General features: G+C 46.0%; 1 long non-coding RNA gene across 1 annotated transcript; it reads right to left on the bottom strand.

The window, feature by feature from the left end:
- Positions 1 to 262: 262 nt before the first annotated feature.
- On the bottom strand, positions 263 to 17644 carry LOC135398399 (uncharacterized). The gene is made up of 2 exons (XR_010424099.1): positions 17300 to 17644; positions 263 to 747 (listed from the first exon to the last, which is right to left on the bottom strand). It is a non-coding gene; the product is annotated as an uncharacterized LOC135398399 (long non-coding RNA).
- Positions 17645 to 21135: the final 3491 nt, after the last annotated feature.

Below are 21135 nucleotides of genomic sequence, written 5' to 3'. Positions count from 1 at the left end.
CACGCAGTGGAAAAGATTAAAATAAATTATGAAACTGTCAGGGTGGGCTCATGATAAAATCTAACGGGTGATCAAATATCCGGTCTCAGCTCTGGACTCGTGAGCAATTGTCCGCTCCCCTTGGACTGCAGAAATCTTCATCTCAACGCAACCACCAGCAGGCATTCGTTCAAAAAAGGACTTTAACTGTTGCTGTTTCGTTGAGAGTTCGACCCACCGACATTCAAAGCGCCTATTGTGGATGAAACATACATTACTCAAGTTAATTATTACAACGGCAGGCGGTGTATTGAAGTATTAGACAAAGACGTCTGGCGACATCCGCTTGACGACTCTACGCTTTCTCGGCCTTCTACGACCTTTTCCTCCGAGCAGTATTCGTGTGTTGCTTCGGGTTACCCTTCATTGCAACAGACACAACCCCTACGGGTATAGTGGATGCACTGTCAAGCACAGCATCACGTCGCTGATCTTTGTTGCAACAGAGAAGGCCACTGATTTCTCCAGAAATCTCGGTTGTCACAGCTACAGGAGGGTCGATCGACAAGTCAGTGAGTGACGGGATGAACTCGCCCATGTCCGTCTGACTACTTGAGATATCCGCAATAGTCGCAGTGATTGTGCCTGCAGGCTCTAGCTCGGCTCTATATAGTGGCACGCATCGGCATGGATAGTGAAGGAGGTAGTCCTGCAGGCTCCTCCTGGACAGCAATATCCTCTGACGTGCTTGGTGCAGCAGGACCAGACCTGTAAGTATGCAACATAACGTGCTGTGGGAGACTAAGCGTCAGACCACAGAATGGAGTCCACGAACGAGGTGCGTTTGTTTCACTGGCCATACACTCTTAGAAAAAAGGGTGGAGCAGTTACACCTTTTAGGAGCTAATAGTTGGAGACAGTAAAGAAAAATATGGAGATGGAGGCTCCTACAAAACATAGGAGCCGGCTACTCCAAACCACTTGAAATAAATATCAGTAAGTCTAAAAAATTAGAGGCGCTGCAATGTCCACAAGAAATGTCATTAAAGCAGCTGACGCACGCTGTCTAAGATCCCTCGGCCATTCTCCGAAGAGCTCCACTAGGTCTAGAGGACGGTGGTCCAGTCTTTCCAAGGCGGCTCTGAGGTCATTACGTTGGACACTGTACCTGGAGCAGTTAATATGTGTTCAGTGTTCTCCACTTCATCACATAGTTGTCAGGTAATAGTTGTCGCTTATGTTTTGCCTAAAAGGTTGCAAGGTAACTGTATTTTAAATACCGTTTGAAGTATTTGCTACTCTATCTTAATTATTTCCATTTTGGTGTGTTTATACCCTATCTTAATTACATTCTACCGTTGGTATTTAAGATCTTACTTTAAATATTTTTTGAGTATCTTGTACATGTCTCAGCAGGGCCTACCATGCACTAGTTAAACAGGCGTCTAATGCTGCGCGGCTGCGGAACTGGAACATTTCTTAGGATATTGTTATCAGATGCTACTGCACACGCCTCCAGTTCATCTATAGTGTGTTCGGCTTGCAATTCATCAGTCTCAGGAGGGGCACGCAGTTCACTGCCGTATGTCGTGACTAAGATTGTCAATCCCGAGCCATTTTTGCAGTCCCGGGATTTCGGGACTTTGTGCTGTCAATCTCGGGATCCCGGGACAGGATTTCGAGATTGTGACGAGTTCAGATGGTGCTTCCAAGTATAGTCCGGCGCGGGTCAGAATTATCTAACCCGCCATTATCTAACCAAGACCATTTACCTCAAGCGATTATATCGACGCGTTGTACGCAGTTCATGTGCACTTTGTCAATTCAACCTTTTCTTGAAGGAAAGCGCTCGAAAATTCCCAGTGCAACCACATTGGTAAAATAGCGACGGCGAAATTCTTACTTTTTTTTTTTTCTGCTATGACAATGCCACTCCTTTTCTATTCATCTGCGTTTCACTGCTGCACGTGAAAACAAGGCGAGTCTCGCTACACTTGAAGTACCAGGAAATATTACTTTATAATTTCCTCAAACGGTGTAACATATTCCACTTGAATGAGGGAACAGCAACAAAAAAGAAAAAAAAATAAGTAGAAATAAACGAAACACTAAACGGTTTACAACACCGTCGCTGCGTGCTTATCACATTGTACAATGATTAAGACACGACCTGAGAAAGCACAAAGCGTCGAGGGTGGTGTCCCCCAGTTCGGAACGAACTTTTGGGAAAATACTGGATGCCAAACTGGAAGTCCGTTCAGCTCCTGCGCTAGAAGAAACGACAGTCAACACATATCTGCACGCACGTGTAGGCAACGGCCCTGTGCCACCCGTTCCAGACATAAAAAGTGCATTTCCTTACGAAGGAGTGAGTCTATGCCTGATGGCTTACAGGTGTTTGATTTTCCTGTCATATTTGCTCTCACGAAATCCCGGGATTTTCCAGAAGAAATCCCGAGACTTCCGGACGTTAAAAATTGGCCGGGATCCCAGAATTTCGGGATATCCCGCTTGACAACCCTAGTCGTGACGCATTCAATAGCAGCATGCCCGAAACACAGACACCTGGGACAGCGCGGTGTTCTGCAGAATTGACAAACATGTCCAATGTGACATCTGAGACAGAGCAGTGCATACCAGCGCACTCGCTCACCCATCTGAACGAGTGAACGAGCCTGTTTCCGCTCGCCGGTAGGGTGTCGAACCGAGGAGGAAATACACCGCTCGCGTGTTCCGTAAACTTTTGTCGGGACCTGTACCATACCGTCGGCACAACGTTCAGATATCTCCTCCATTGAAATAACCTGACTATAGGCTTAGTCGTAATAACTTAGTTCGCCGAAGAGTTCATATGGTACACGTCCACACGCTAGCACATCTTTCCAGGTCGGCACGGCTTACCGATGATTTGCCAGGGTCCTCATTCAACGAACGGAGTGAGATATCATAGTGAGATATCATTCACTCTCTTCACACTCTATACTATCCTCGTCGTCGTCGGACTTGAGTTTTACTCTCTGTTCTCCGACCATCTCTCGCGATTTACTTCCTTTCAACGGGACTATCAGTCAGTAAGAAGAAATGTCATGCTAAGTACAGTGAGATAAATGTATTGTGCCACATTGTGTCAAAGAAAGGCATCTCCACTGATTCTGATAAGATCCAGAGTCTCTAATTTCGCTGTCCTAAGGATGTCGAGCACCTTCGTAGTTTCCTCGCCTTTGCTCCAACTCCCGTCGTTTTGTCTGTGGACTTGCTCACATCGCCGCGCTTTTCACGCCACTCCATCGTCAAGCGCCTAAAAGACACCACTTTCCCCCATATGTTGGTTCCCTACGAGGCTACGACCGGTCTTTTCCTACTAAAATACACACAAAATTCTGAAAGCGGTAAAACAGTCACTGCATATTTAACACGAAATGGGACTACCACACAACTATAGTCCAGTCCTATGTCGTGTTAATTATGCAGTGACTGTTTTACCGCTTTTAGAATGTCTTACCAACCAGCCCGGGGCAGTACCATTTTGAGTACACAGAAATACCAATGTCTTGCTGTTGCTTTGTCCAGTCGTGCACTGACCCCCCAGCCGAGCGGATTTACATGGACGTCACCAGACAGAATGATTTGCTGGGACTGTAAGCAAGTTCTCGCCTTTATTGCTTTATGGAATTCGCTTCAATATTGTCGTCGGCCGCCATGCATTATACTACCGACAAATCGCAGTTCCGATAAAACGTCCATATATATTGTACGACAAGGTATTATAGAGGATCAACCATACGCTCCTGATGTCCATAAGCTTTATCGACAGGAACGTTTATGTCAGAGTCAAGATGACCGCAAAGCTGAGCACTTGATTTTCTTATACCTACGAACGTGTACGCGGCCGTTACTTCTGGTTTCGTTTACACACCACTGTTTCGTTATATCCCATCGGCACTCCTTTGCCAATGACGATGGCTCGTGCCACATCGTTACCCAGGCCTCTTGCAGCCCATTTCTCCTGCTGTCGGGCCATTTGAGCGAGTTCGCGTTGACTTATATTGCCCACTACCCCGTTTCTACCTCGGAAACAGTTGGGTTGTCGTAGCTATCAACCATCGTGAGCGTTTCGTCGGGAATATTACCAATGATTATGCCCAATGGTTATTCAGCAGAGATATCTTAGTTATTTCTTCTTGACGTTCTTCGTCGTATAGTGGCACAGAATATTTTACCAACGATCGAGGCCCAAATTTAAGTGCATTTTTGCAAGTTTTCGAGGATCTTCTCGCAGCCTGCTCAGCTGCCCACACGCTCTCTTTCGGTCTCTCCCCCTTAGACCAATCGTCTCACCGAAAGCTTTAATCATATGCTAGCTAATATATTTTGCCACCCATACAGCTAACCACACCAAATGCGACTCAGTGCTGCTGAGCATCACCTTCTCGTACAATACTGTGGTGCAAGCAACAGTTTGAGCCCTCTTAGTTCGGTCTACGGATGTGGGCACTTGTCCACCACCGACGGAATATTCCACCATAACCCCGAGGACAATGATACTGCTGGCGCATCCTCTGGCTTGGTGCAACATCCCAGTTTCAAGGCCTGCTGGGGAGCCCTAAGTAGGGAGAAACAGCTACTCAGGTTCTTCCATTGGGTTCCTTTGAGTTACATATTTTAAGAGGCAAGTTGTAAGACGTTGGCAAAAGCCTCAAAGATGTCGGGAATGAGCTATACCAACGGAAGGAAGTCGTACCGAATTAAACACAATGTGACAAGTGAGTTCCAAACAGAGTCGGCATTAAAGTGTGGCATATTTTCTAAAGGACTTTGTAGCATATACGTCAGCCAAAAGAAGTGGCAATTTAGTTTTGTTGTTGTTGTTGTTGACAATTGCTAAAAGAAAGATCGCGTGCATACGGTCACTATGTTAAACCTACAGGCTGTCACATCGTTGCCGGGCTGATGGCTTTTTTCGTGCATATCGAGCTATTTCCTTCATTTCCATCAAGCAGGCAAGTGGCGTTCCACTAGAAGTAAGCTGCCCTTAATGCTGTTTGGTAAGCACACATTAATGCTGCTGCGAGTGATATTTCGCTGGTTTTAATTATTTCGGAAGAACGCATTAAATATTACGCATTCCACGCTACTCCGGATACAACGCGCACGCAAGAAATGTCGCTCCGCAGCTAGAAACTGGAAACGGCGAAATGGGTCGTGATTAAAAGTTGATACGCCTCTCTTGTTTCTTCGAAAGCATCAAGGTACATCGTTCATTCCCTCCTTTCAACAATGCCGGAACGCCAAACTCTTCTCGAGCTCTTCGGCAGCCAAGGAATTCGAAGACCGCGGTCGGCGTCGTCCGCGCATCGCAAGTACACGTTCCGCAAAACAAGTTCGGCATCGCGGCCGAACCATTATCTCAATGAGTACGCAGTACTCTCCGCGAGAATTTGGCTTCCCAACTTGTGCAAGCAACGCTAATGCACATGCGGGATGTTCCTCCCTTTATAAGGCATCGCATTCCTTGAAACCGTTAATCGCGCACGGAGGAACTAACGCGACTCCCAGGTTTGTCCCTTCTCAGTAAACCTCCGCTAAGAACCCCATCCTCTTATGCGTTGCGGAAAACTCTGAATGATTCGGTCTTCTTTCGGTCGCGAGATTCGGGTCTAAGAGGCACGTCTGTCCTTATTAGGGAATTATGAACATCCTCCAAGGAGCAACACGCGAGCTTCGCGTAGTTGGACAATAGAGTTCCCTATCTTGCTTTTAGCTGTACCTGCTTTAGAGAAAGGTCAAACATACGCAAAACTCTGCTTCATATATGACCGTGTTTTCTTTAAATGAATGCGGTCATGAAGGTTGTGATGAATGAATGAACTCTGAGCTCATGTCGCCGAAAGTTCAATGCAATGGCTTTTCAGCCGGACTGCGAGGACGTGCACAACGTAGGTATGGCTCTTTGTCGCTGCGCCAAAATTAATACTGAACGGGGGGGGGGGGGGGGGGGGGATGTAGGTCTTGGTTGGTTGGTTGGTTGGCTTTAAGAAAAAATAAAATTGAGATTTTGGATTTTTTAGGTCTTCTCTCATGCAATGTCCATCTGGTTTTGGGCAATCAGTATAATGAGCGGATGACACACATATTTTTGATAGAACGTTCGGAACTTCTCACAGGCATCATTCATCGTCACTACTCATGTATTTGTTAACGGTGAGCATAGCATTACGGGGTTTTCGGGAACCGGCGCGGTGCATACGGGCGATCGGTCGGTCGGTGCGTGGTCCAGTGGCGAGGAACCGACCGGACACTCGCCAAAAAGACTTTTCGGGTACCGAACAGTAACAACCGCCGCGATACGTGTGGCGCGATCTCTCATTAAGAATAGAAGGAAAAGATTTTTCCGCTGCACTGTAAATATTTTCACATAACAATAACAAGCGTACTCCTCCACATATATTTGACCGATAAGGTATTGTACAATCTACGAAATGGAACGTTTGAACAGTTCTAGGTCACCACAACATCCCCACATGAGACTGCATTTAAAATGGCGGCAGTGGTCTTTTCCGATATTTTCTATGGCGAGTTTATGACCTTTAATCTGACTAATAATGAATCTCAAATATCAACACACCGCGAAGTTTCCGAGGAACGAAACTTTGTTAGGAACCACTACGCCATCCAAGGAATATTTGGCTGCTGCCAAGTAAATGGAATCCATCGCGGCGGCGGCGGCCATGTTTCAGCATCGTTGAGGAGTCCCCGGAAGAGAACGATCGGAAGAGAACCGATCGGAAGCGAACCGATCGGAAGCGAACCGATCGGAAGCGAACCGATCGGAAGCGAACCGATCGGAAGCGAACCGATCGGAAGCGAACCGATCGTGACCTCAAAGCGGCCAGGAAGATCGTCGCGCGGGAAGGATAATCCCCACGAGGTAAAGCGCCATGCGCGTCGCTCCAGTCTCTCCTAACTGATCGTACCGGGTGTGCTCAACCGATTCTCGGAAACTCTCTAGCAAGCTGGTGTATCTATGTGGACGGTGTCATTTTCTTGGTGGTGGTAGGTACAGACACACAAAACACAAGCAGACAGCACTATAGACTCAAATAGTCACACTTGACACAGGCAAGAACAAGCAATGCATGTAACAACTGCTAACAATTGCTGGTACTTCTATGGATCGCTACAGGAGCGTAGCTACGATTCATATGTCAAAGAAAATGATGGACCGGCTCACAGAAACGGGCTTCAACGAATATCATGAGATCAGTGAATCCTAGTCATATTCTCCGGCTATCCTTAAAAGATTATTGCAATATTAGGCGCGACCCTCTTTGAAAAAGTCAATGGAGGAAAAGTCAAGTCAAGGAGCTGAGGGGCTAGCTGCAGCCCTTGGTCGTTTTAAAATTAATAACCAGAAGTCGGACACTTGTCGTATGTACGAGGGGTGTTCAAGTCAAACCGGGACGTCTGTCTCCTGAGTGTACAAATCGCTCGCGCTACTTGTTTTTCGTCATTTTCACACGCGACAGGCCTCCGCGTTCACCACGTGGTGGTCCAAAGTTTCTGCAAAAGAGAAGACACGTGCTGGACAAGATGGCCGACAACCAGGTGAACGCGCACATCGAACAGCGAATTGTCATGAAGTTTCTCGTGAATGAAGACGTAAAGTCATCTGAAATTCACAGAAGACTTCAAGCTCAGTATGCCCACGATACACTTAGCCGCAGCAAAGCGTTTGAGTGGTGCACCACTTCACTCCTGAGTCTAAACGCGCATCAAAACAGTGGAAGCATCCGGGCTCGTCAGCTCCCAAGAAGTTCCGCAGCACCCCGTCTGCGGATGATGTAATGGCCACGGTTTTCTGGGACAAGGCTGGCGTTGTTCATTGTGATTTTTTTGCCCAGTGGTACCGCCATCAATAGTGCATGTTACTGCCAGGTTCTCAGGGATGTGCATAAGGCACTGAAGCATAAGCGGCCGGGCCTCATCACCAAAGGTGTCCTCCTCCTACAGGACAACGCACGCCCGCATACCGCGCATCTCACGATACGCACCTACATGAACTTGGCTGGGAGTTGCTGCCACATCCCCCTTACAGTCCAGACCTCGCCCCAACGATTTCCATCTCTTCGGGCCACTGAAGGCGTTGCTTGGGGGCCGCCACTTTAACTGCGACGACGAGGTCAAGAATGCGGTCCGATCATGGCTGCTACGCGCCGGTAAGGATTTCTACGCTGCTGGCATCCAAGCCCTCGTGAAACGCTGGGACAAGTGCATTAGTGCAGCTGGAGATTACGTTGAAAAATAAAACTAATTTCTAGCCTGTAAGTTCATTTTACTTTTGCGAAAAATGAAAAGTCCCGGTTTGACTTGAACACCCCTCGTATGTATGTCCGTATGTCGTTCCTCTTTAATAGATGTACCAGCATCACAAACGCGTCATGCCCAATACCACTGTAGTAGCAGTAGTAGGATTCATCACTGCCGTTGCACTTGGGCACAAAGGGAGTTTTCGGGAACCGGCGCGATGCACACGGTCGATCGGGCGGAAGCTGTGTGAAGGCGGAGCGACAAGAAACCGGACGGAGCCGGGTCAGAAAGCGCTTTCGGGAACCGGAGAAAGAAACTGCTAATATACGTGTGGCACCATCTCTCACCAAAAATAGAAGAGAGAAAACAGTGGCTTCCGAGGCAATGTAAAGATTATCACAGAATTCTGCCTCTCTCTTTCTGCCTCCTATTTTTGACGAAAGATGCGTCGCCTGTATTCGTAGCGGTTTCCATCTCCGGTTCCTGAAAAGCCTTCCTGGCCTGGTTCCGACCGGTGCCATGATAACTAGATCCCCCCCCCCAAAAAAAAAAGGGACCTAGGAGGTTTTGGGGAGGGTACACTCTTAAAAACGAACTTCACCACATAGCACTCTCCTAGCCAACCATAATCCCGAATGACAACGTTCACGCCCCTGATTTGTTGAAAACCGGAGGCGGAGCCTATTTTGTAACCATCATCTACGTCATAATGCGTACAAATTAGGCTCGGCCTCCCGTTTTCAACAAACCAGGGGCGAGAACGTTGTCATTCGGGATGATGGATGGCTATAGGAGAGTGCTATGTGGTGAAACTCGTTTTTAATTGTGTAGGGTTTTCGAAAAACTAAGGAGGAACTCACTGGGCTGAAAAACTAGGACTGGGCAAGTCTGTACAATGACTGAGTATGAGCGCTCATTGAGGACAGGACAGGAAGGGACAGAAAAGCAAAGAAAGACGGTTGTGGTCTTTGTTTTTTGTCTCGTCCCGTCCTCAATGAGCGCTCATACTGACCCCTAGTAAGGTTGTTGTCGAACGCACACATGACGAGGAAGTGGGATAAAGCAGAGTCGAAAATGGCTTTTCTTATCTGCCGAATTTCTAGACGAATACCTGCACTGTTTCTAATGAAGCCGTTCTGACGCGACTACCAATATTATCGTCCCCAGGGTAATGTCCCCCTTTCTTTCGCGCCTGGACATACTCCTTAAAAATAACCCTCAATACAGAATATGAACAAAAAAAAGGAAAAGAATCTCTAACCCAATATGGTGCTTTCCGTAGCAATAGTGGAGCGATTTCGTTAAGTGGTTACATGCCGTTAAAGCACAAATAGTAAGAAATAAAAACCATTAGTCGAGAGCAAAGCATAGTAAAGTTCCCCTGCAATGATGAGGGCAATTGCACCGTGAGATTCCCCGCTTCGAAATGAAAAGATAAGTCCGAGTGATAAGATGGTAATGGGCACTTTAAAAGCGAGAAACCCATTACCCGTCCCATAAAATTAGTATTGCCCGAACCACGTCAAGATGGCGACGGCTGTGACTGTATTTTACAGAAATATGAGCATCAGAAATTCACTACCGAGTCCCGCACAGTCCCGCAGGCAAGGAACACACACGACTCAACTTTGCCATTTGTGAGTGTACACAAAACGTCTAACGAAGCACGAATAAAATGACACGAAAATGGTGAACAGATAGCAGAAAATACCGTACGGATTTTTTTCGTTGCTCATGTGAAGGATTCCACGACTAGGATTCCTAGGATGGCATAATTGCACAGGGGGATAGTAGGTTGTCGCTCATGGCTTAATACGCAACAGAAATATACTCGTATGCTGCATACGTGCTTTCTCTCCCCGTCGCAACGCAACCAGCATTGCGGAATTGTTTACATCGTATAAGCCTTTCTATTTTCGTGTCGACTCCGAAGACACAAGAATGTCTTTTCACTTCTGTTTGACAAGTGACGACAGCAAATGCGATATGCTCCGAGATTACACGAGAGCTACAGGCACAGAGGTATATACATATCCGCCAGCGATGAAGGTTCCGCACGATGAGCGTAGGGCATGCAAGAAAATGGCAGACGACAGGCAGACGGAGAAGTCGATTCACATGTTTTCTTAATGCGAACGTCTTACGTGTTTGCTTTAAAGCAGACAAGTGTGCTCTAAGTAGGCGCGTTTACATGAAGGCGGCATAAGTCGACTGGGCGAGATAGGTCGATCTCCCCTCTCCATGTAAACCCGCCTACATCGACCTAAAGGGGACGTCGACGCAGCAGAAATAAGTCGCTACGTTGGGGTAGATCAGACGACTGGAGTCGTCTCGCCTTTGCCATGTAAACCGGGCAAGTCGACTGTGCCGACGGTTTCCGCTACGTCACAACCGCATCTGCCGCCGTGCTCCGCCCGCAACACATGAAAATAAATATGGCGACGGACACGGTTGACGTTTCAAGCCAGCAGCATTGGGCATCGACTGGGCCGTTGGTAGAAGGCTTTAAAGTTTATGGGCGCAGTAAAGGAAGTCACACACTGATAAAACAGTATGCAATTGCAAAGTGACCACTTTAGTGCCTTGGCGGCGCTGTAATCGACTGAGTCGACTGAATTGCCCGGCGGACTAAGGCGCATCGCTTCCTGCCATGTAACCCGTCCCTAGTCAATCTTTGCGATCAGTCTACTGTTGCTTTCAGTCGACGTATGCGCCCATGTAAACGCGCCTAGTATGTGTCGTCTACGACAGTATGATCAGTGTACAAGCAAGTTTCAAGCTGCCGCACTATGCTGTGTCTCGGAGTTGTGACGCGCGCCAATCACAGATGCATTTAGATTCGTGGACGGAGTTGACGTGTAGGAATTGGCTTGTTTTTATTATGCATATACACGCCGATATCCCCACGTCTGGTGTAAACATTTAGATGGTCTTCTGCAATAAGCAATCTACCTCCTACGAAACACCAAATACAAGCCATTCGACAAGTGGTAAAGACCATACCTGGAACATATTCGAAAGGTCATTCGCACGGGTTTCTTTGCAGGAACATTTTATGTTTGCACCTGATGTAGATCATCCGTCGCGCCCAATATTTTTCTCAAAATATTTTCCTTTCCTAATGTGCAGAGGTAAACTATGGGCTGTGGCAATACAATAGAATGTACTTTTGGAAAGATATACAATTGACGAATTCGTACCTACGGACTACGTCTACGCAAAACGACTTCCCGAGGTTCCTCCCATAATTTGAAGTTAATTACACGTCCGCAGTCCTGAATTCTGACCTCGACGTGCAGATGTTCGAAAAAGAAATGTGATCAAGTAATCGAGATTCGCCTTTCCCTCAATATGTTTTCAGGAAACCATTTCTTGCTCCGAGACACATGCTGCACAGCAAAGGGCAATTTAAAAGACGTGTCGGTAGATCCTCGTGATGTTTCTTTCCGCCCTGTCTCTCTCTGCCGACCTCACCACAGCAGTTCACTCATGGCAGGCCCAAGTAAAAGGCGATTTGTCCTCTTTCATAACATACTCTCACCTCCAGCTTCCTAGTCGTTTCCAGACGCCTTTGTGCGTGTGTGTGTGTTTTGCGGGCCGAGGAAACAAGGAGGAGTGAGCAGCTTTCTAATAGAAGCCAATATCAGTCGATATAACCAGGGCTGCGACTTACAGCAATGATTTCCGATACAAAGAAGTTTGATATATCGCCAACACTTCCAATCGATGTAAACTTTGAGGCTACGGGAGAGAAGACGGAAATCACCGATAATGTGCTTAAAACTCGGTGGGCTGTTTCTTCCTAGTTATTTCTTTTCAACGAATTGCCGTGACAGTTTGATCTAATAGCCGATACGACCAAGTGCCCTGTCAAAGAGAAATTTCATACAGTGTGTAGATTTAGGACGTGAGTCTGTCAGGCAGCAGGGCGATGTCGTCACCAAAGGTTTACGCCAAGATAAATAATTAAAAATAAAACATTAAAAATTCACGCTTAAAAATACACTCCTGAAAATCCGCCACCTGAAATAAGTCGCTGAAAACTCCACGTCCTCAAAATCGTAGTTAGGCTTAGATGGGAATATGCCGATCGGATGTTAATTTAAGGGCGACACAAGTCACACAACGTTGTTTTTAGCGCACAACTCGAACGTTTTTTTTTTTTTAATATTTCTACCGTTATTAATGATGCGTCTTGTAATAATAGCTGGAAAAATTGAAATATCCAGCTTAGAAGTACAGAAGACTACGTGTGTTTTAATACAGGGATAACAAGGGCCCGATCTTGGAATCCACGGTCTCGAAAAAATGAAAAAAGACAATGCTTGATTGCTTCGCAAGATGATATGCCTGAATACGATATCGCTAATAAAGCGCTCAGCATCATGAGTTTGCGATGTCAGTGAAAGTCGGTTTAGTGAATGAACTACAAGCATGCTGTTCCGACGTATCCGCCCAGCTAAGCCTGACAACCGCAATGTGACTTTCATTCGCTAAAACGACTTTCACAGACAGCGAATACTCGTGAACCTTCGCGGTTAACTAGTGATATCGAAATTTTAAACATGGCATGTCATTTTGCAAAGCATTCGGAGCGTATTCTCTTTTGTTTTTGTTTTTTTTTATTCCGTGTTAGCGCCGCGAAGCAACTGTGGCTATGAGCAGCGTACAGATGGGGAGAGGACAGCAGGAAGGAATGGAGGACACGGGGGTTAGTATGCGTCCTGGGACGACTTCACGAGGCACTGTGCCGACATTCGTGTGGAAGGTCTTCGGAAAACCCAGGGAAAACCTCAGACAGCACAGCCGGTGGTAGGACTCGGACCCACCACCGCCCAGTCACCGACCTTGGCTACCATCAACGAGCGGGACGCCTTATTCCGCTTAGCCATGACGTTGGTTTCTTGTGTTTGGAGACCGTGAATTTCGAGATAGGAAATTTTTGAATCGGGACGACAGCCGTACTTTTTTTGCAAGGCCGACGAAGGAAGCTTTGGCCGTCCACCAATCAGGGAGGATTTATTTTGACATATTTATTTTGAAGAGTTGATTTCGTGAAGCGTATTTCAACGATTTGATTTTACCACCGTGGATACTGCTAGAGATTATCCTTGAGAATTTATTTTCAAAAGTGGGTTTCTCTTCTCTTATTCTTCAATGATTTATTTCGGCGTCATCCCATAACAAATGTGATTCTCCTTTCGAGTGCCGGCAGCTACTGCGTGTTCATGCACGTTTGGCGTGTCCTTTGCGGGGCGCGAACAGTTGCTCACCGGACAATTGCTCACCAATGAAACGCTGACGCCGGACAATTGTTCACCTCGTTATAAACTAGGCTCCAGCCTACCCTGACATTTTCATTTCCTCGTGAGGGCTCTCTTGCGGTTCCTGCTCCTTTGGAACTTACCTACACTGCCATCGAATCCTGTCATTTTAGCGACCTTTCGACGTATTCGCAACCGTCCCAAAGAAATTTCGGGTTTCCCCTTCCATAATGAATTCCATAATCAACGCTGTCTGAATCTCAAATGCTTTCAAGTTACTTTCGTCTTTTACATGTACGATCACGGTTCGCGTTTCTCTGTTTGTTTGTTTTTCTCTACGTATTGAACCCAAAATATTTTCCGAGGCCATCTACGGCCACTCACCTAAAAAGAGAGAGAGAAAGAAAGCAGAAACCGTCCACTGTTCCTAATCCCCCCGTAGGGAAGAACTCAACCTCGCATACCTGAAGGCATGAACTTCAAAATGGCTTTTCTCAGATTCAACCACCCATGGAATTTCCACTTCCTTTATAAATATAATCTCGTAAGGCTAGCAAATGAGCCTTTTCGCCGTCCATTACTGCTGAAGTATACATGATGCGCTCCGAAAAAATCTTCAGTATGCATATGTGAAACAATAAAAGATGACAATTGTCATTTGTACTAAGCGTGCACAACTATACAGGGTGTCCCAGAAAACGTGTCATTGAATTATAATAAAAAAAAACTACGCCACCTAGAATCATGCGGTCAACAGCATTTGTTATTAGGTTTTTGCCACCTCCTAACGTGAATGTCATGTACTCCAAGTTTAATTATGTAAATATTTGCGAACTGAACTCGGAAATTTGCCAAGTAAAGGTCACTTTTTTACCCCACCAATATGAAGAGCGTGCCGAATTCACTCAAATTCATGATAATTCAGTGATATTCACGAGCTATCCCATCGGAAAAAATAGCCGAATATCATGTTTTTCGGGGCACCGGACCATAGCGCGCGATGAATTCTTGAGCGCAATCGCTCTCAGTGCGACGAAAGGAGGTTCCGAAACCAGCCCACAGAGTGATAGTAGAAAAAGTAACAGTTCCTAAAATTGGGAGAGGGAAAGTATTATCCCATCGAAAGTCGGACGTGATAAGCCGTGCCTGTTTTATCTCTTTCTGCGATGTCGGGGAGGGCTGGGTTTCCAACCTCCTTTCGTCGGACTGACAAAGACTGCGCTGAAAAATTCATCGTGCGCTATTCTGTGCGACCTCCGTAGAGCATGATGTTCGGCTATTTTTTCCGATGGGATAGCTCCTGAATATCCCTGTCAATCATCATTAACTTGACTAAATTAGACACGCTCTTCACGTTGGTGGGGTAAAAGTGACCTTTACTAGGCAAATTTCCGACTTAAGCTCGCAAAAATTTACATAATTAAACTTACGTTACACGACATTCACATGAGGAGGTGGCAAAAACCCAAGGCAAGAACAAATGCCATTGAACGCATGACTCGAGATGGTGTAGTTTTTTTATTATAATTCAATGACACGTTTCTGATCCAGGTGCAGATTCCCGTGGAAATCACGGAAAACTGCAGGAACACAAAGAAGACTTAAGCAAGGAAGGGAGAGATCGAAAAGGTCAGAAGCATAAGAGGGATGCCTGCTACTGCTCAACACGTTGCGTCGAGTCTTTATCACATCACCATCACGTCGCATCATCCCATTTTTGTTTGTTTGTTTAGGAAATAGGAAGCCGGCGCGCTGCATGGCTGACCTTTCCCTTCTGATCTTAATTTTTACTTTTTTTCCTTTTCTGCAAATAAATCCCCCCCCCCCCCCGTGGTATGCTAAGTAGCACTTTCATGCTATGCGTGGCATTGAATTTCGTTAACTCCTACCAGTACACGGGGCAAAACAATCGTAGCTTGTACTCAGACGCCGCGAGTCCGCAGAACACATCACTTAAGCTGGAACCGCATGGGGGCGTATTTCAAGGCGTAAAACCGCCAGCTCGTAAAACGAACCGGCAAAAATACGTAAGCCAAACCGCATGGATCAAGTGCACGTCGTGAAACGGGGAACGCGCCGAGAGAAATAATCGTTCAGTGTTGCCAGTACATGTGCAATATTGCAAAACATTGTAAAATAAACAGTAAAAAAATATATATTTACTTGCTACAAGAAAAAGATTTCGGTCCGAGAAGAAACGATTAGGAAGCAAGAACAAGCTTAAACTGGGTGATCCAGGTGCAGACACGCCGCCGCTATCATAGAATGCTGAGCAACCAAATGTCGTTGCAATTTCTTCCCACATGGCAGTCTTCAACGCGTTTCTTTATTCCTTGCTTCTGATATCCCAATAGCGAGGACCTTCCTCTACCGTTCGTTATCTTAAAGTATGACAAGCTTGTTTGAGAGGCCTGTCATGACACCCCTACAACACGTCGATACTGGATACAGCGTCAAAATCCAAACACAGCAGTTTCTAAAGGTTGCGGAATCGGAACTTAATACGCATGCCACGCTGCCGTCCGAGTGGAAATATCAAGAAGCTGCTGAAGCGCTGAGCACGTGCTAGAAACTTGTTCTCCGCGTGAAATTTTGCGCCAAGCGTACTATGGCGCGTTTTTCGCGCTGAAATATGCGTCACGCGGTTCCAGCGTTGGACTGAATTGGACTTCGCATACAAAGCACCCAAGCAGCAAAATGTATTGGAAGTCGAGTGCAATAGGGGTGGACGGGTAGGTTGAAGGCCTTGAACAGACTCGTGATACTAAAGAACATTGATAAGACATACCGTCCACCCCTATTGCACTCGACTTTCAGTACATTGTGCTGCTTGGGCAGGTGGAACATTGCTGGTATCTTACGGAACTCTGCTAACTGTAGATAGGAAAGCCTAGCACTGTCGTAGTGTTGTCTGAAGGTGTTACCGTATCTATCCATCGTAGCGGCATCCCAGTGCAATCTGGGGGAGGGAACCCTGCTTACAAAACTTTCGCTTTCGTCCATTTCTCCTCTGTCAGCTTTGCTTTTAGCCTTTCTCGTTTCTGTGAATCTTGACAATAATTAACAACTTTGGGCTCGGAAAATTTCAGGTAAACATGGGAGGCAACGTGTTGTGCTCGTTGGTGGTATCCCAGCCTCAGGGCCACAGCGGTACTTATGGGATGCGACCAGTGCTGTACCCTCTACAGAAATTGAGTAGCGGAATACTGTTACTCGCTCGCTGCTTCATGCAAAGGTAGCGCCATTATAGCGCCGCTACAAACCTCAAAAGGTTAACGCGGCGCTTTTCCGCTATTTTTCAGCTTCAGTACTCCCGTCGTTCGGGCACCTCTATGCTTAGGTGCCCTGGCACTTCAGAAGTGGATATTTGTGTTGTTCTCTTTTCTACGGCACACAACATGCAATTGAGATTCATTTGGTTGAAACTTGAAACATAAACAAAAATGCTCTAAGTAAATAGAAAGTGTAAAGCATGCATATGTGCTGTTCACGTTGCCGTGCCACGACGTGAGTTTCAAACAAAAACTTTTTTAGCGAATGCGGAAAGTTGCTATACTATAAGCACGATGGGCCCAGAAGAAGAACAGCCTCTGTTAGAAATATCGGCGGCTCTCGTCCTGAGGCACTTCCCTTAATATAAGCACGATGTCGATTCGTGAAGGTGGTGACAACAACAAGGGCCAACTACAAGTGCGGAACGAAACGCGCTCCACTAGTTCACACAATCTAGCAAATCATTCTTTACTTACGCTTGCCGCACCAGCGCACGATGTTGTCATATCGGCCGCCATTCAAATCTCTGATGGCCCCACGGCATCCCTCATGCAGTTCCTTCAATATGGCACATAGGAACCTATAAGTCATGCGCATTCTGTCATACTACACGTCATAAAACTTCAATCAGTCCACCTAACAAACAGGACGGTAATGTTCACTGTAAATCTGTCTCATTCGCTTCACCACTATAGCCTTCGCACCACACCAACCGAAACAGCCACACTGAAACCACACCACCTGGAGAAGACGAAAAGCTCAAGGCAAAATCGCTCAACTGTCCTTCTAGGTCATTTGCCCTCTTTTGCATCGTCGTATGCCGCCGATTGCTCACACGCACAAGTAATGCGTCGCAGAACTGAGCATGCGCACTTATCAACCAGCACCACGAGGAAGGAATATCATGGATTGCGCCATAACTAGAGATAAGAGAGACATTGCGGGGGGGGGGGGATCATTCAGTTAACGTTTGAGACACAGTCTGCGAGACGCATGCCGTTCAACAAAACAAAATCTTTCTGCTTCCTCAAAATATCGAAGTAGTGTCGTTGTTGACCAAGGCTTCTATTTCTTTAAATTCAATGGAAAATTCGGGAAGCACCAAACTGCGTCAGTTTTTCAAATTATTCGCCGCGCGCATCTAGACACCGCTGCTATCGCTGTGGCAACTTCTTGATGCCTTTGGCGTAGAAAGAAGTGTGCTGGTGTCGTAGCCACTGTAGGACATCTTTCTGGAGGGGGGGATATATTTATTATGACAGAGATAAAAGGAAAAAAAGGAAAGGTCAGCCAAACTGCATGTTAGCTTTCTATTCCGCAAAAAAAAAGAAAGAATTAGGAAATCAAGGATAACAAAAGGTGAAGGAAGGATGAGATAGACAAAAGACAAATAAGATTTTTAAAAAAGATGAGAGTAAGGGTGTGGCACTGTCGAATTAGATGGTAAGACTTGAGTTTACATGCTGTGCATGAGACTTGTGTCGCTGAGGGCTTCGTCTGTGTGGAACGTGTTTCCTCCAAGGTGCTCTATAAGGGACCCAAACAAATAGTAATCACTTAGGGCTAAATCTGGGCTGTAAGGGGCATGGGGCAAGACCTCCCAGCGCATTTCGGCCAGTGTTGCTACCGTCAAATTCCGTGCATTGTCATGAAGAAGAATGACCGTTCCGGACAACATCCCAGTGCTTGTCTTGCGAATTACGTTTCGCACGGCACCTTTTATCTACCTGTAGTAGTACTGGGTATTAATCGTGGCCCCCTTGCTCCAAGAAGTCCACATAGATGACACCTTGCATGTCCCAGAGCCAGAAGACAGTTCCCATGAACTTCCCGGCAGGCGGCTAAGCCTTATGTCGGCATTCCACGCTGCTTCTTTTTGTCTCCGGGGTGAAATGGTGCATCCAGCTTTCATCGCATGTGACGATTGATTTCAAAAATTCATCACTCTTGGATTGAAACAGGTCCAGCCCCCGCTAACAGACTGCCATGCGCGCTCCCTTCTGGTCACAAGTGAGGTGTTCGGGAAACCCATCTTGCACAGACTTTGCTGAACAGTAAGTGCTTGTGAATGATTGTCTTCACACTGCCGAGACTAATATTACGCTGGACTGCAATGCCCCGAACTGTTACTCACCGGTTCTCGAGGATCGCTTGCTCAGTTCCTGCGATGGGTACTGGAGTGACTGCAGTTGGACGAACGTGTCCATGTGGTTCATTAGTCACCATATCTCGTCCTTCGCCAAACTGGCTGCACCATTCGTACACTCTTCCATTTGACATGGTTTGATCCCCATATTGTGCCCGCAATATTCGCATAATCTCAGCTGGTTTGACATTCTTCTTTACAAGGAACTTGAATATGCATCGGTGTTCCACAACTACAGACGATCGCGATCGCATGAAAATGGCGGATTACATGTACTCACTGATTTTTCCCGAGCAAAAGTCTCGGTCAACCTTGAACGACCCTTGTTCTTATTTTGTATATTGTACTACAAGAGGAAATGCGTTTGGAGCATCAATATTGCGTATGCATAATAGTATTAGAGTATTTTTCTCACAATCAAATTAAATCGAGTCAAATCAAACGTATACTACGACAATACAATGTATACCGGTTACCACACACACCTGCTTGTATTCCCCTTATTTTTCTACATCTTAAACGTGGCTGTATGCGCGTGGGATGCACCGTAGCATGAGGTGTCAGGCAGCTGATAGGCACCATTAAAGGACATTTTTCACGTTAAAAAGGACGACTTCATACAATTTGCAAAGAACTACAACTACCCCTAGAACTCGATGTTGGCCATCTTGATTTTGTTGAGGGTGTTTTGAGAGCGTATGTCATCACGACCGGTTGTGGCTGAAAGATTCACTTTCGCGCTGTTTTCTAAAAAAATACTTTAATACAAAAATTAATACGGAGTGGACGCATATGTTGTAGTATAGTGCGGTCCTCATACCTTACGGATCGTCATCGCCATCATTTGTGAATGACTTTTGTGTGTGTATATGTGTGTGGGTGTAGATCTACATAGCACAAACGAATAACATTCAATTGCCCATGTGAAAGGGAAGTATAAGAGAAATGCTGTAACATCTGAAATATGACTTTGTGCGCAAACATTTGTGAGGTTTGTTCGATTTTGTACGCGTTTTAGTGTGGTGGAACGACGATTCGACTGCGTGGATAGCAAGCTACGGATTCCTACGCTTTTTCGAGGCCTCAAGGGACCATGCAGTACTGCCTCCATACAAACGGTGCATGGCTCTGCTTTAACATGCATGGCATCCTGCGTGACACACCGTTCCTGTTGTCTGCAATATAAACAAGGCCGCCGAAAAAAAGCTGCATATATTTGCAAAAATAAAGAGGCAAAGACGCTCCCTAATTGAATATCTTCTAACCGGGGTTCGAGGATCGGGCTGCTCCAGAGGTTTCATGCACTGGTGTGCAGTGGCCCTTTATTTGCCGCACTTTCAGTGCTCGTCCGAGTCTTCTCGAAAGCGGAATTCGATACAGACAAACAAACTGAAATTCAATTACTATAACAAAAGCGGACGCTGGCAGCGGCAATGTTTCATCCTTAGTGGCCGGGTTCAACATGCTGCAAACGGACCTCGAAGAGCGTTTTCTCAAAACAGGATCATTAATTCCCAGGAGCTGGCCCGCGCTTCCGGCACTAATGTGGAAAAGGTTAGTCGAGCAGTGTAACGTGGACTGCCGGAAGAGGAGGTAGCCGGGATCTTTGTAACATTTCGATAACACAATACAAAAAAATAAATAAATGAATAAAAGGGGGAAACAGCAAGGGGAAAAACGAGCGTGCTCTGTAATTTAGTTGCTGTCCTTATTCTAGAGCATACACATAAAACCACATCATTTTTCTTTTTCTTTCAGCGTTATGTGCTCTTGAGATGAAGACGTGCTAATTCGAAAGTTATTGCTATTCCCACTGGCTCGTCGAGTACGCCCTCTCTACCAGGAACGTTACGCCGTCTTTACATTTTGTATCTCGGAAATCACAATGGGATGTTTAAGAAAAGCCGACATGAGGTAGGGTTATCTATGTTTACTTACGGTGTACGAAAATTGCGTTCCGTCGGCGAGGAAGGAAGCAATAGAAAGGGATGAACAAGTGACTACAGACTTTGGCTGAAGTCTACAGGAAAGTAGATATAATATAGCTTAATTCAATAAGCGTTAAGGTGTGGTTTTTATATATAATCCTAGGAATACAAAAAGAGAGATACAACAACGGCAATTCTCGTAGGAAATTAAAAAATCGTGAAGGAAACAATTCGGCCG

This window comes from Ornithodoros turicata, chromosome 1 (genome assembly GCF_037126465.1).
Source record: "Ornithodoros turicata isolate Travis chromosome 1, ASM3712646v1, whole genome shotgun sequence".
Lineage (NCBI taxonomy): Eukaryota > Metazoa > Arthropoda > Arachnida > Ixodida > Argasidae > Ornithodoros > Ornithodoros turicata.
The sequence above is the reverse complement of the archived record's forward strand: the minus strand, read 5'-3'. Positions and strand labels throughout refer to the sequence as shown.